The sequence below is a fragment of the Poecilia mexicana genome, unplaced genomic scaffold (genome assembly GCF_051168715.1).
Source record: "Poecilia mexicana isolate PSO_F unplaced genomic scaffold, ASM5116871v1 scaffold_21, whole genome shotgun sequence".
Taxonomy (NCBI): domain Eukaryota; kingdom Metazoa; phylum Chordata; class Actinopteri; order Cyprinodontiformes; family Poeciliidae; genus Poecilia; species Poecilia mexicana.
The window spans coordinates 15,597,429-15,612,949 of record NW_028263390.1 but is presented as its reverse complement, the minus strand read 5'-3'; the positions used below and the strand labels follow the sequence as shown (position 1 = coordinate 15,612,949).

General features: G+C 38.6%; 1 protein-coding gene across 1 annotated transcript in view; it reads left to right on the top strand.

The window, feature by feature from the left end:
• LOC106920676 (glutamate receptor ionotropic, kainate 2) overlaps positions 1-15,521 on the top strand; it is a 56,323-nt gene that overhangs the window by 16,289 nt on the left and 24,513 nt on the right. The gene's annotated exons all lie outside the window — the stretch shown is intronic.

Sequence of the window (15,521 nt, the reverse complement as noted above, 5' to 3'; positions counted from 1 at the left end):
CCTAGACTGGTGCTTCTGAAATCACATTCCTTTTTTAGAGTAAAATTTTCTCATTACTTATAGCTATGAAATTATGTACGATGTTGATAGTTGTTTTAAACCTTCAGCACACATTTATAGTTAACATTGACAGGCCAGCTAATAGCTAATAAACCAGATATTACCTAGGTCTTTTTTTATTTTTAAATAGATATTCAAATAATAAAAACCTGAATTAAAAAAGCGATATCACCAAATTATTTATTATTAAACATTATTGAGAAGATGGCTGGATTTACTACCGCCATGCCATACCGTAACCATTGCACATACTATCAGCACTAAGTCATCATAATGAATCAGCATTTTCTGCTCAGCCAAAAACATATTAAGCATTCTGCTGATCACTAAACTTAAGCCAGATTTGATTTGTTTTTCAAAATAAATCTGATCTTGCTCCCAAGGATCACAGGTGAGAAGGATCACCTTGGGGCCAAACACCACCACTGGGAGTTGTAGTCGGTGAAATATTGCAGACATATTTTTTGAGGTCTCTTTAAGTCTTTTGCCTTTTAGGAGCCAGAGTCTAGTGAGCCAGATGAGGCAATTTATAAGCTATGCTTTCTGCTTTGGTGGCTAGCCTGCAGTAGGCTGTTTATTTTGTTTACAGACTTGGTAAGGCTTAATTTATGCCCCACAGTCCACTCTATCATGGCTTTGCAAATCCTGTCAGATATAAATTTTGTCATCAGTTATCGACTCGCTGTGGCCGCTACGACTCTCCACAGACATTTGCAGAAATCTGTGGACTTTTGTGAGTGAAATATCAAATGTCCCTGTCGATGAACACAGTCAGAGTGTGGCGCTGATTAATCGGCAGATAAAGACATGGATTATAGTTACAACAAATTGTAAACAAGTGAATTGTAGTTTCATTTAAGAGGCCATTCTTGGCAAGTTGTTGTAATGCTTTCAGAGCGGCTTAAAATAACACAGGGCTTTAATGATGCGTTTGCTACGTCAAAGACGGAGCGAACAAAATGAGTTCTGCACAGGTTCACAGGTTGATTGCGTCAATCACAGCAGTGTGATCTGCCTCCCTCTGATCCCACTTGGCAGTGAAAAGAGGCTTTTAAAGACAGCGACTAGGGACAGCAGACACTCGATGCCCTGTGCCGGGCATCACCAGCTGGGCTTGGCACAGCATCAACATTATTAGCACCACTGCTGTCTTGGTCCATAGCAGCTATTTGTGAGTGGGTGAAAACAGACGTGGGGGAGAAAAGGAATTTATAATGAAGATTTGTCATCCTTTTCCCTTTCGCTTCGTTTTTACTTCATTGCAGATTACTGCAGTGGTTCGTCCATTTTTGCAATCAAGTCCCCTAATATTAAACGTGGAAAAGAAAAATAATTCAGTCTAACAGAAATAGATCAATAAGACAGGACAAAGTCAAACAGATTCTCAAACGGTAATATCTAGAATATATGGATGCCCACCCGCATGTTCATGAAGACCACACATTCCTCGACAGTAATGAAAGCAAGAACCTGCTGATGTTATGGGGCAATAAAAGCCTTTGCATTCAGGGACTACAACCATCATCAGATCAGTATCGTACAATCATCCCCTGGAGGTTAATGGTGCCGGCAGTAGGAGATGAGTGTTATATGTTCACCCTTGGACTTGGGGATATTGGATGGCCTTAGGAACCTGTGGCATGTTATTATCGTTTCCAGGGTTGATAGACTGACCCTTATCATTTAGATTTAGGTTAGGAGCTTAAAGCACATATCTGTGGTAGACATTTAATTATAGAGTAATGGTTAAAAGAAAGAATACCCTTGTAATTGTAGAGAGAATTAAGAAGTTGGCCCTTACTGGTTTCTAAGATTATTTAAATCCAATCAAAGCATATGAAACAAACCACATATCCTTCTAGCTATTTAAAAAAACAAAAAACAAACATGAAGCCATAATGTAGAGTTTATCGAAAACGATGTATTCCCCAGAAACACTAGATGTGCCCAAGATACATGGTACCCTTAATTAAATTAAGTTTTAATAAGACATAGATTAAACTTGCCAAAGTCTTATGAAGCAGGTAAAACTAGAAATATAAAACTGCAATAACAAATGTGATTTCTATAGAAGAGGCAACCCAGCTCATAATGCATTACAGCAACTGAATTTGGGTTCAGAACTAGCAAGGTTTTTGCAAAACTAAGAAAGCATAAGTGTACATATTCTTTAGTTTCTAAATATAAGTCACAAACTGTTTTATAAGATGTGTAATAAGAGTAGATTATTCCAGTCCAGGTTGACTACAAAGAAGATTGTATTTATAGTTGTTGACGATAACTCTGAGGTGGTCCAAATGCCAAAAAAACCCAAACAAACAACCACAAAATGTTCACTTTTACCAAATTTTAACAAGAATGACAAAATATTTCTACATACCTGAATGAGGCACAGCTGTTTGACCTGGAAGGTCACCGTCTTTGCACTGCCTCATAATGTTGCACTGGTCCCCTCTTTTGGACATCTCAACCAAATTATAAGCAATTCAAAAGACCGTCTTGTAGAAAGCATTTGACTCGATTGGGCCCAATTTCTTGTTTTTGTGTGTTGACTAGTCACTCAGTCATGGCCTATCTCTCTGGCTCTCTGCCCCATTCATCACTTTTGCGCCACTGACTCACTTCTCAGAAGCACACAGTCGTCAGAGAGTTATTGTGAAACGTCTGCGTAGATAACTGTTAGGAAAGTAATGTTTTTCCAAACATTGTGTTCACTTTTTCGGAGAGTACGCCATTTCTTAATATACAGAAGAGTCTCACCATCTAGAATAGTAACCCTAAGGTCTGAGACATGCATTCCATCTGAAAGGGAAAATGAACGATTTCTTGAAGTTTAATAGTGTTGAGTTTCACAGGAAACGTTTTTTTAAATGTAACTCAGATCAAAATATTTTAAACATTGTGGAACAAAAGAGACTGCTTTAGGACAATCCTACGAGCTCGGTCTGTGGAAATAACAGATGACGTAGTGAAATGTTTACAACTGCGTAAACATCAGTATGCTCAAGGTCAGGTGCTGTTCATTTCTTGATGATACAGCAAATTAATTAAAAACTGATGACCTTTTAGCTAAGTGTCACTGCGAAGCTAAGAAGCAGGTGCAAACGTCATTGTTATTCACAACCAATGGTTAGTTAGGCTGTACTCTTACAGTCTTTACAAATCAGTACCATCATATGTTTCCTGCCACACAAAAATGCTTAGAAGTGCAATGCTACTGCAAGAAAGTGGTGTGAGCTTTAAATATACCTGAATATATCTGAAAATATGGGGGGGAGGGGTTATATATTTTTATGTATTTTTTTATTTTGTTATAAAACGCTTAAATATTTTAACATAAACAGAATACTTGGAAAAATAAAAATGTTTTTGAAGACGTATCGTGCCCTTATTTAGTTTCTGTGTTGAAAACTTTCTTAACGTGGGCTTGAATTCATATTGAGAATTTTCCCTTCCAAACTCTGGTAAAAAAAAAAAAAATGTTCAGTCTTTGGCTGAAACTCTGATGTAATTAAGACGGCCTATAATGTTTACTCAAGGAATTAGGTTGGGACTCCCTCCACAGACCCCACACTCCTCCCCCACTGTCTCCTCTGTTGCCTCCAGTTCTCTGGCCACGAGAGCTCACCAGATGGCAAGTGAGATTCAAAGAACTGCTTAGCCATTCAGCAAACCCTCCTTTCCCATTTCACTACTTTGTAGAGTTTATCGCCTACTCCTCCCCGAAAGAAACGATGGGTTTAAAACCTACGTGACTCACCATTTCATCACAGGCGCGACATCCTGCCCTGTTTATTGCCAAGGGACGATCAAATCTACAAAAGTCTTTCGAGCTGCATTTGTCTGAAGATTGATTGGAAACGATGACGGGCTATCATGTAAAATGGCTACTTAATCAGATGTATGCTGGCTGGGGTGGCATTTATTGGAGAGGACGCTGAACCGGACTGCGCTGCCAGCTGCATGCTGCTGCCTGAGGGGTCATGTGGGACACCGCAGCTCTGAGCAATCACAGCCTCTTTTGTCAGACCTAATAAAATAGTTAGGCACCGCAATGTATTTGATGTTTGTTGTGTGCAATCACAGTTTGAGATATTTTTAACCGTGCAGCCGAGCGGCTTGGCTCGAGGGACAGCTGAAGCAGTCTGTCACTTAGTCTACCACATTGTGGTTGTAAATAAAATGAATTTGCATATGCAGACACCACAGCATTAAATGTATTTATTACTCCGATTACCTAATTTATTTATTTTTTTTGGGCAGGGCAAATTCAAACTAAATCAAAGCTTCATAAAAATTCAAACTCAGACAAAAAGAAGGAGGGAAACCATTCGAACTTAGAACCCAGATAGTTTATTTGTGTTGGTGTCAGTGTTGCCATGCTATCAAGTGCTGGAGAAGCCTGTTAACCACCCATTTATTCAGGCCCGTGGTGCGGTAGAAGGGAAACTCCTGAAGCATTCGGGCCAGTGGTCCCTCAGGACCAGGACCGAGAAGCACTGTGCTGCGTGAATAGTTTTCTCCCAATTTCAAGGTGTGTTATAGAAGTTAACGCTATTTGTTCTTCTTTAATAAAATGTCAGCACAATTTTTGACAGCAAGGCAAGAAAGGGATGGGATTCCGGGAGGACTGTTCCAAATTACCTGATTCTTTCTGGGCTGCAGTGTTGTTGTTGGTGGTTGGAGGTTTCAGTTTTCAGTCGGTGCTGTGTTTGGGGTTTCCTTCTTGCAGTCAGGGGGGGGGGTCAAAATTATACTGTATGATTTTGACGGTGTTAGGTTGGAGCTCTGCGGGACGGGGTCAGCCAGCAGCGACTCCCAAAACTCTTCAGGGTTTCCAATAAGGGCTGCCTCCAAATCTGGCGAGAGTCCTTTGAACCCCCCCCCCCCCCACCTCCTCCTCTCCCCCACCGCTCCTCTACACAATTTAACTAAAGACAACCTCTGCCTCCACTTCTGTAAACACATGCATACAAAAACATGCTGACACCTTGCACACAACGGATGGATGCACAAACGACACGTTTACACGCACACAATTATATGCAGAGGCTACTTCCTGGCTTTTCTCTTGTTACTCTTTGGCGTCTTGTTTTTTGTCACTGCTATTGTTGTGACTTCTCAGGCTCCATCAGCCATCTTTATCCAATTTTATTCTTGTGGCCTGTCCACCTCTTTGCCTGAATCAGATACAATCTAGTGAACCACCGAGTCACTTCAGTAAATTTAATTATTTAATATTTGATTAAATTAATATTTTACTTTCTCATTTTGCATAGCAAACGCTAGTAATGCTGCAAAGCAACGAGCACCACCATGTTTTCCTAAGCTACAGGGCAGCACACACACACACACACACACACACCAAAGACACACAAATATGAACAACCAGTGATCAAAGAAGTTATTCTCCAACAAAAAGGTCATTTCAGTAAAGTTAGAGCACATTTCCATGATCAAAATTGAGGTTTCGCTGCTCACTTAGTTTTTGTTGACGGTACTGTATTACTCAGCTGATCTATGTGCGCGAACATCTAAGAGCTTTTTCTCCCACCGGACCTTTTAAAGCTAAAAAAAAAAAAATCTACTCTATGGTCTTTTATCCCTCATTAAAAAGAGGTTAAATCTAGAGTGAAGCCATGAATGAGCCTGCCAAATAAATCCGTCTACTATCCTGATGAATCTATAACCAAGAAGTGTCAAAATCTTTATTAGACGTAGCTGAACTCCTCTGGTGCCGCAGCATGGGGAAGTGGCGGTACAAAAACGTTTACATTTCTGCACAGAAAGAAAAGTGAAGGAGGAACGACAAATCCTGCCATTTATCCCCCCACTTTGAGCAATGCTGGCGCACAGTTCTGTGAAATACTGTGGAGAGCAGCTGGCGAAGGCAGAGAATCAACAAAAGGGATGTAAGGCTGATGGGAGGAGGAACCCCAGCAGAACACATTGAGCAAAGAGGCAAGAGATAGACAGAGTTGGAAAAGTCAGGAAGGAAGAGAGTGAGAGGAAGAGAGTGAAGGAGAGAGAAAAAATGGCTGAATCTCACTCCAGGGCTTTTTTTTTTTTTTTTCCGCTGAAGTGATCTGACACCGCCTGTTCTCCATTTTCCACTAGGAGACCTAAGACAGATATAAAATGACCCATAAATCACATATGTCTCATCTCAGTGTTTTTTCAGCCTTCGTTTTTTTTTTTTTTTTTTTTCATTGTCCTTCTTAGACTTTGTCAATGCAGACTCAGTTTTTCTTATTCAAGGTCTTTGGCACCAGATTTATGGCAGCAATCCAAGTCTGTGCAGACTTCTCAGACACACACACAAGAAAAGCAAAGATGATTTCAAAATAATCACATTAAATACCATAAAAATTGTTTTTTTAATCAGTTTCTGGTATTTTGGAAAGGATAAACCTGAGTCATATGAGCATCATTTTATGACCATCAGTGTTTTCACCAACAGAAACAGCATCCTTAAAACACTCCCAGTAGTTAATTTCAGATTTTATTTGCTCAGTATAAACTGAAATATGAGAGCCTTATACTAAATAGCTAATTTATAAGCAGTAAAACCAACATGGCTATTACTTGATTATTATTTTTTTGCTATGTTTTTAATTACTCTGCAAGGGTAATGATTTCACATACATAATATTTATTATATAATTGCAATGTTACAGCTTCTTTCTTCATTTTGCTGCCTCAGACTGATACGCCTCCACCATTATGTGATAAATACGTTCTAAGGTTGTGGATAGATTTATTTTGTTGTAGTACTTATAAGAAATGGCGATAGCGGTATCTATTAGCATAAATATTGTTTTATTTGTTTATGCAAGACCAACAAAAAAACAGCAGGGGAAGTATCATCCATGTAATTGCTGAAATATATCAACAGCGTATCCCTCAACTGTTTTTTTTTTTAAGTTCACTGAATAAAAAACGAAGGCTGTTCAAAGCAACCGGAGAGGGAAAAGTAGTATTGAATGATGTGGTAGTCTTAAAATTAAATGCATTTGTAATTCATGCAAAGTGTGATATTAGTTATGATGCTGTCAGGCAAAAACGTTTATAAAGGATTTTCATGTAAGGCCCATTTAAAATCGGATGGTATTTATCAGATTGCAAACCCAACACAGCAGAACGCACCACAAACTGCATGAGTTTGGTGGGGGTTTTTTAAAACCACGGCACATTATTCTGAAAATTATTCTACATAAAAATGCACATCCACAACAAGAAGAAAAATATGTTTACCTGGATCGAAAGCATGTGCCAAGGTTCACATAACGTAAATATCTAAACAACAAAAAAACATAGAGTAACAATAATAAACACGGCTAAAAATAAAAGATCAATAAATGCTGCTTTATGATGCTAAGTTAAAAAAATAAATATTCTAATCATTTTCGAAAATATAAAACGGATAATGTGCCCAAAGCCGTTCTGTTTCATTACATAAAAGTATCTCAATGATTCATTAAAAATAATTAAGAAATTAAACCTTAAATGTAGCTGATGGGGAGAAAAAACAACAACTACTGTACTGCACATTATGGATGCCTTTGCTTTCATAGTGGTTTCTGTTGACAGATGGCACTTGTACGCACTGGAACCCAGCTGATTGAAAGGGTTGAATAAAATCAAAAGCTTGTCATTAAATTTGCAGAAAATTTTTGTAATCAACTACTAATCTGAAAAAGGGTAATTTTATTAAGCTATTTTTAAGCTATAAGGAAACCGGAGCGACTGTGCAATAAATAACTATGATTTTTTTTTTTTTGTTTGCTTGTATTGTTTTTGTTTTGTTTTGTCATTTTAGTCAGCTAAAACGTGTTTTGAAGAGGAAATGATCAGTGTTTGCAGCATGGTTTTTGACTGTCTTCAGGTGGGAAGTCTAAGGAGGATCATTTGCTGTAAATCAGTCTATTATAAAGAATTAAAAAAAAAATGTTTAAAACAATGTTTGAGAAAAAATACTGATTAGGTATTGTGTAAAGGAAGGGACACTTAGGCATTTAACCCAAACACGTTTAGGATCACGCGCCCCGAATGACTCTTTATGGTATTACATTTTGAGGCACTTTTGCTTCGGCCTGACTTGTCGGACCCAGAGTCGACGCTCCATCATCCCAACAGTTCATGCTCTGTTTCAGTGTCTGTCCCAGCCTGACTCATACATGTTGAGATGAGGGCGCCGTCAGAGCCATAGCATCTGTTTACGCACTCTTTGTTTATCCCGCAGTTGACGCTAGAGCAGTTATTTATGACTCTGGCTGTACGTCTGTCGCCATCATGCTGAATGAATAAGGGCGCAATCAGACACCTCCCTAAGCTGTATTTCATCTCAGCCTTGTTATTGCAGATAATAACGTAACAGCTGGCTTCTGATTTGCTTTTGGACAGACAGATATTGGTCTTTGTGGGTTTTATCAAACAAATCAGTATTAGCCAAATGAATATATTTCTTCAAAATTGTCACTCCTGGTAATGAGATCGGGTACATAATAAATCTTCGTCCTCGCCGAGTTCACTTTAATTTATTAACTTTACTTCCAATTACCTTCCTGGTCAGCAGTGATAAAGTCTAGATATTTCTCACTGGTGTCCCATTATGAGCAGCAGGCTTTAACCTTGGCATGTTACTAATAAAATGTCTGGCCACATTTTTTGCACTCATGATAAATATATAAATGTAAGAGGACATTGAGTAATAATATCACTCTGTAAAAATGGTTGGATCCTTCTAGAGTTTGAGTGAAAAAAAAATGTGGGGATAAAAATCCTCTATGAATAAATAAGCAAACGTTCTAGTGTCACAATTTTTTGAACCACCATCAATTCTTAAAGAAAAAAAAAAAAAAGCAAAATATACTTTGAAATCTTATAGAAGAAAACTACATAAATGCTCTTTAGACTACAGGAATACCACTAATTGTGCCTACAGTTGTTTTATTGTTATATATAAAGGCATGACATCTTTCCCCACTGAATAAATGCACTTGTATTACAGATTAGATTTTTCAAAAATAGTTAGTGTGAGATTATGCTTTTCTAATAAAAGCTGAATTCATTTTAAGGCTTTTAACATACCGTTGCCAGGGGTGAAAAATAAATGTGTGTGCAGCTTCGTTTAAACGTTTGCTGAAATATTTTGCCTCCTGAACATAAAAAAAAAAAAAGACATTATTTTTTCCCCTGCAATACTTTTACTGTGCGCTCGATGAAGCAGCACAAATCCATACAAACTCCGGAATGAAATGAATAATTACCTCCCTCTTCAATCAAATCATCAAACCCCATGGGTCCGTATGTGATCTGAGGGTAGAGCGACTTCAGTTCCACTAAAACAAAGACTTTCTCTCTCTCTCCCGCTGACACTGTGACTCTGTTGCTGATGGCAGCGCTGCCAGGATTTTTGTTGCGTTTTATTTTTTATTTTTATTTTTTTCTTTGTGGTAAACGCCTCGGCTTGCCAGTTCATGTGTTGCTGTGGCTTTGCCTGTGCCTTGTAGCTGGAACCCGGTGATGCATGGTGAATAACAGGCTCATGCTAATTACATTAGCATTAATCATATGTATATGATATGTATGAACAGTGGAATTCCATCACACATCAGTGGCAGCAGTGCAGGCCCCACCACCGGGCCAGGTATTTGAGTGTGTTTGTTTATTTATTATGTAGAGGAAAGCCTGGAAGAGGACAGCTGTTTGGAAGGAGGTAAGGAGAGAGGGAGATGTCGCTTTTCAGGGTGCTGCATTATCATATGGAAATGTGCGCAGATGGAGAAGTGGTGTGAATACTTATGCTGCAGAAATGAATATATCTGTGTAAACACACACACGCACACAGACACTGGCATACAAGAGCTTCCTGCAGTAGAGAGGGGCTCACCTGTTCTAAATGAGGAAACGGCAAGCAATGACAGCAAATGAGGTACGCCGATGGGAAGCTTGCAAGTTGGGGGGTTCGTCACCGTGTCTCCGAGTGATCATGTTTGTTTTTTTTCTTTCCAAGCGTTTCACGGTGCATACACATCTTGCTAATTGGTTTTTGCACGTGAGTATTTGCATGCCTCTCACGTATTGCTTTTATGAGAGGGAGAAAATGCAAAGAAGAACAAAGGAATAAAAGGGGAAAGAGGGAAAGTGAGTTGTTGCAGGAAGGAAATGACTTCAGGACTGGTATATTTACTGAGCCAAGAGAGGTTTTGCAATTCCAGATGGCAGGGACTCGAGGAGGATGTCGAAAGGTGGGGAGAGACAGAGGAGGCGAGGATGCGAAGGTTCTGGGTATCTTCTTTGAGACCTTTTCCCTTTTCTGAGTGTCCCGAAGGTGCAAAATTGATTCCACTTAAAGCACTTAAAATGCCCCAGAGGATCTTTGCTTGGCTCTGTAATAAATATCAAGATAGCTCTTGAATTGTTTTTAAATTGAAAGCAATCTGCCAAAGCGGTGAGCCATCATTTCATCTTTTTTTTCCTCCCTTGATCTTCGCTTCCACTTGATGCCAGTCTCTTTTTGTTTCCAGCAAATAGGGATTTGCGAGCGATTGTTCGGCTCCAAAGTGGGGAAAAAAGAAAAAAAAAAAAAAGATCCCTGCCTTAAAAATAATTGGAAACCCACGCTCAAATTTGATGTATCACAGCCATGTAAAGTTAAAAGATGGGAGGATAGAACAATTTCTAGGAAGAGAGAAGTCTGAATGAGTAGGAGAAAAGACTGAATTAAATTGGTCAAACAAAGAGGCCCGTGGTGGAATCGGTGGATTATTTTGGCAAACACAGTTGCTTTCAGATCTGTATTTATAATGTGGCACAGCCAATATCCCGCCTGCAAACAAAAGGATGCATCTGATCAATTTTTATGTGATCGTAAACAAAGTCCCATCTTCTACAGTGCACAGATAAAACATTTTTACACTGCTGCTAGCAAACTGTTGTGGTTGCACTTTATGAGCCATTTCCAGAGCGCTTTTAGACATATGACTCCTCGCAAAGTCTCTAACGGAAGTTCCTCAATCTTTCTTTTTTTTTTTTTCCCTTATGGGTTTCCTTAGATTCATTTCATGCCATCTATTCAAACAGTGCATTGAGTGTCATTATGAGAGGGATTACTTGTAATGATCTTCATCTCCACGCAGCTGATAAATTTTACTGGGAAATGTGAATTTTTTTTTTTTTTTTTTTTTAGCTGCTGTCTTTCTTGGTTTGCTGTTTTAGTTCAGTTTTTTTTTTTTTTTCATTTTGTACAGAAAGTGTTAGCAACTTCAAATGACTAATAATGCTCCTCTATACAATATATTCAGCAATGTCAAGCACATTTTTATCATATTAAATTAGAAAAAAATATGTTAAATTAATTAATCTGACCACTAAATAATCTTTCTAGCATAATGTAGGTCTCTTGACATTCTTACTTTCATAACACCTCTGACCTTTTAAGCAGAGACACTACACTTTAGCTCCACTGGATGCAGTAGGGGTGGTTATGCATCATACATTTTGCGCTTCGTCTCACAGATTGGGATCAATCCTTTTGGCAGTCTGCCGAATAGATTTTTGGGACCAGACTGCTACTGTCAAGAGAACATGCTGCCTTTAAAAATATTCAGTAAAGCCAAGATGATAATACATTTGGGTTGTAATGATATATGCATTTATACTGATGTCACCCGGGGCTACATGCTGTCAGATGATGAATAAATTAGCTACAGTCCCCCCATAGCCCCCCATCCAGGAGCGGGGAAAATGAGTAGATGAAGATGCCATCCAAAGCTGTCCACAGTGACAACCTGCAGAAGGCTGAACACTCAGAAGCTTGTTTTTAATCATCAGTGCACAAAAGTTTCAGGCAGAAGCAGCTGGGAGAAAGCAGAGGGTACGGCAAGCTCCAGCGTCATATATTATTGCGGTTTGAAACACTCAATATTCTCCAAAGGTGTGTTTGATGTGTTCTGTGAAGCTGGAATCTCCAGATTCCAAGTCAGGAAAATCCAAATAGAATGTCGACTGAAGTCAAAATTTTGACACAGGATGTTGGAAGTCCTGGAGACACTTACTACTGTTACAGTTCAATATCCAGCATGGCTGCCACACATGTGCAATGTTGTCAGAATTTCAGGAATTCAATTTGCACTTTTAATTGTTTGTACCAAAATAACCCAGAGGCATGCGATGTGCTTTAGCGTGTTATTTTATTGTTTCAGATCTTTACAATAGAGCGAGGGCTTCACCATCTTATTATTTTGTTAGCATTGATTAACATTACAACAAATAAATCCCATTGCAAAGAAGATTGGAGTAATCAGTGAGCCGGGAACTTTAGTGGAGATAAATCATACCTAAATACAATATTCTAGCGCATGTTTTCTTTCAGACTTAAATGATTATTTTGACGTTTAGTCTTCTTTCAGCCTCTTGCAGTCTGCTTTTGAGGTAAGGTTGCTCTTCGACAGTCAAAGAGCACATCAGACTAAATGTCTGGTATTTGATCGTGGCAAATATCCAGATATACCTTAGTAATGTTGAATAACAACGTTTCCATCATGGCAACTTAAAATACTTTCCCTCATTTAAATCTTTCTTTTTTAAGACTATTTTGAAATGCTACGATTGATGCGGGTTTCAAAAACACACAAACTTTTATAGGATGGCTTTTCATTTTTTCCACATGACGGTATATGAACTGTACAGTATGCGTACTGAGCAAACAGCACCTGAGCATCAGTACTATTCACCCTGTGCCATTGTGGTTTCACTGTTGTGATTTAGTGATTTGTATCAATTCCTTGCCCCCTATCTGTCTTTTATGCTATTTTTGAAGAACAAAAGAAAAAAAAACAGCATTAAATTACAGCAAGGTCTCATCTAAGTCAGCAAAAAATATATAAATAAATACGGTATTATGATACAAACACCAAAAGTGATTGTATTTTTACCGCAAAAGAGACAAAAATCAAAGTCATTTATTTTCCTGTTATTTATTTATTTTTTTTATACGAGGACTCATTTACACAGTAGAGTAAAGAACTTCATGGAGAAGAAAAAAAAGCAGCGCAGAAGAAGTTAAAGTTGGTCTTTTAAGCTTTCATAAAATGAATTGTCAGCCTGCTGTCACATATCAAGGCTGCGCTTAAAGCAATCCAGCTGGATTTCAGACTCAGGCATATTTCAGAATCAAAAGTAAACTAAATATAAACTTCCAGGCTGAACTTTCAGACTGTATCTGTTTTTCTGTCAAACAAGCTGTCAGATATTTATTCCCAGAAGTGTTTTTTTTTTTTTTTTTCCCCTCCTCCTGAATAAATTTAGAGCCAGGCTGATTAACTGAAAATTCAGGGCATACAGTTGACGGCAGACGAAAGAGAAATTAAACTGATTATTGCTGAAAGGAGAAAATCAAGATTGTGGCTAACAAAAGCATAAGAGACAGGCAAAAGAATTAATTATATTCATTAAATCTGTGAAATAAATAGACTGACGGGGAAACATGTACTTTTCTAATAGCATGTGAATATTACTGTCTTTATCTTTACAGACTTTTAGCTGTAGGACACACACACACACACACACAGAATTTAATCCACCAACTTGACTTTAAATAACTCGGTAATTGAAAGATAACTCCATAACAAACTTCCCTATTAGTTGAGAAAATATTATTTGGAGACCGCGTGCTAAGCTCCCCTTCATCCAATAAATAGAGCACTGAAATTACAGACTGTTTTCATAATCAGCTTTTGTCATGATCGCCACATTGACACACTGCTCGCCGATACAAGGAGGAAGCAGACATTAGCCCTTCTCTTCCCCTGCAAAGCAGTGGTGGATTGAGCAGTTCAGAGATTTATGCCATTATTTACTGCCTTTTACATCAGCAGCTACCACCTCTAAAAGCAGAGGGGAAGAAAAAATAAATAAATAAATAAATCCACCTTCTTTTTTTTATATGCTCGAATGTAATCAAATTATCATTGTCTCAAGCTGTTCGGTGCAAGACTGATTTCAGTAATTACCCTGTAACCATTAATAAGGCTTGAAAAAGCCATATAGAGTATAATTTTGCCCTGCTGGAAGCCTTCATATATCCCTTTCCTGCTCCATGTAAAAATAGATCCCGCGGGGAACCGACATGAGATGAGCTGCAACCCTGCTCACCATCTCTGACAGGAACGACAAATACCGAATAGTTGTAGTCCTTGGAGGAATTTTTCACATCACCTTGCAAGTTAGTCATCAAGGAATTGTCAAATATGATCAGCGCAGTGTATCTCAGCCTGCGTGGGACCATGTAAAACGGACCTGAGCTGACCTGACTAGAGTAAATGCGGAGTGTCTCAAACTGAGTGGACAGATAGCATGCAGGGAACTCGTGTGTGTGCCTGCTGAAGCAGTTAAGAGAAATCCCAGCATGTCAGAGTAGGCTAGAGAATTTACAGGTCTTATGACTTATTTCCAGAGTTATGTGGAGGCTCTGGTGGACAAGTCAAGTTGCAATCACAAGCACCGTGCGCCCTAGTGGGATTCAGAACAAAATAGTGCGTGATTGTGAAGCGAAACGGGAGTGATGCGTGTTCAGATGTGTTACAAATAAAAAAAAAAAAGTTGAAAACTCTGTGATGCGTCTGGATTCAGTCCCGCTGAAGTAATTTTTTCTCGGTATAAATACAGATGTTCTCTTACAGAGGTTTGTGGAAGAGCTGTAAAGATTCACTGCTCAGATGGGAGAATCTATTGATAGGAAACTACAAATCTGGCTTTTATGAATAATTGATGAGACGGAAGCTATTGCTGAAAGACGAAGGAATTGAAGAAAGTTTGCCTTAAGCCATGAGGTTGGCACAGCAAACATGAGAAAAAGGATTCTCTAGTCAGATGAAACCGACGGTAAACGTTTTAATCTATATGTTAGTCATAACATGTGGTGGATACAGTCAGTCCAAGCACACGATGCGCACTGTGAGACTTATTAGTGGCAGCATCATCCAATGGGGAATACGATGGGAATATTGATGGGGCTAGACACAGAGCAGTCCTCCAGGAGGCCTGCAGCTGTTCTACAACCCCAAACATAGTTAGAATAAACTGGTTTAGATCAAACTGTGTTATTTTATTAGAATGAGTTCTAAACAGAAACCTCAACAGTCATTTGAAAAGACTTACATGGACCGACATCTTCAATCACGAGATGGACAAAATGATCTTTTAGATGTGCAAACCTGACAGAGCTATTACTGGAAGACGTGCAGCTGAAAATAGTCCTTCAAAGTGAAGATTCGGGTTGACTGAAATCAAAGCTCTACGCAGCTTATATGGTTTTATTTGTAAAAAAAAAAAAAAAAAAAAAAAAGCAGGTATCCTTTTCCTTCATTTATGCATCACTTTGTGTTGCTCTATTGCAAGAAATGACAAAAAGATACGTACATTTTGTGGCTATAACCTGACTTATTGTGGAAATTTTT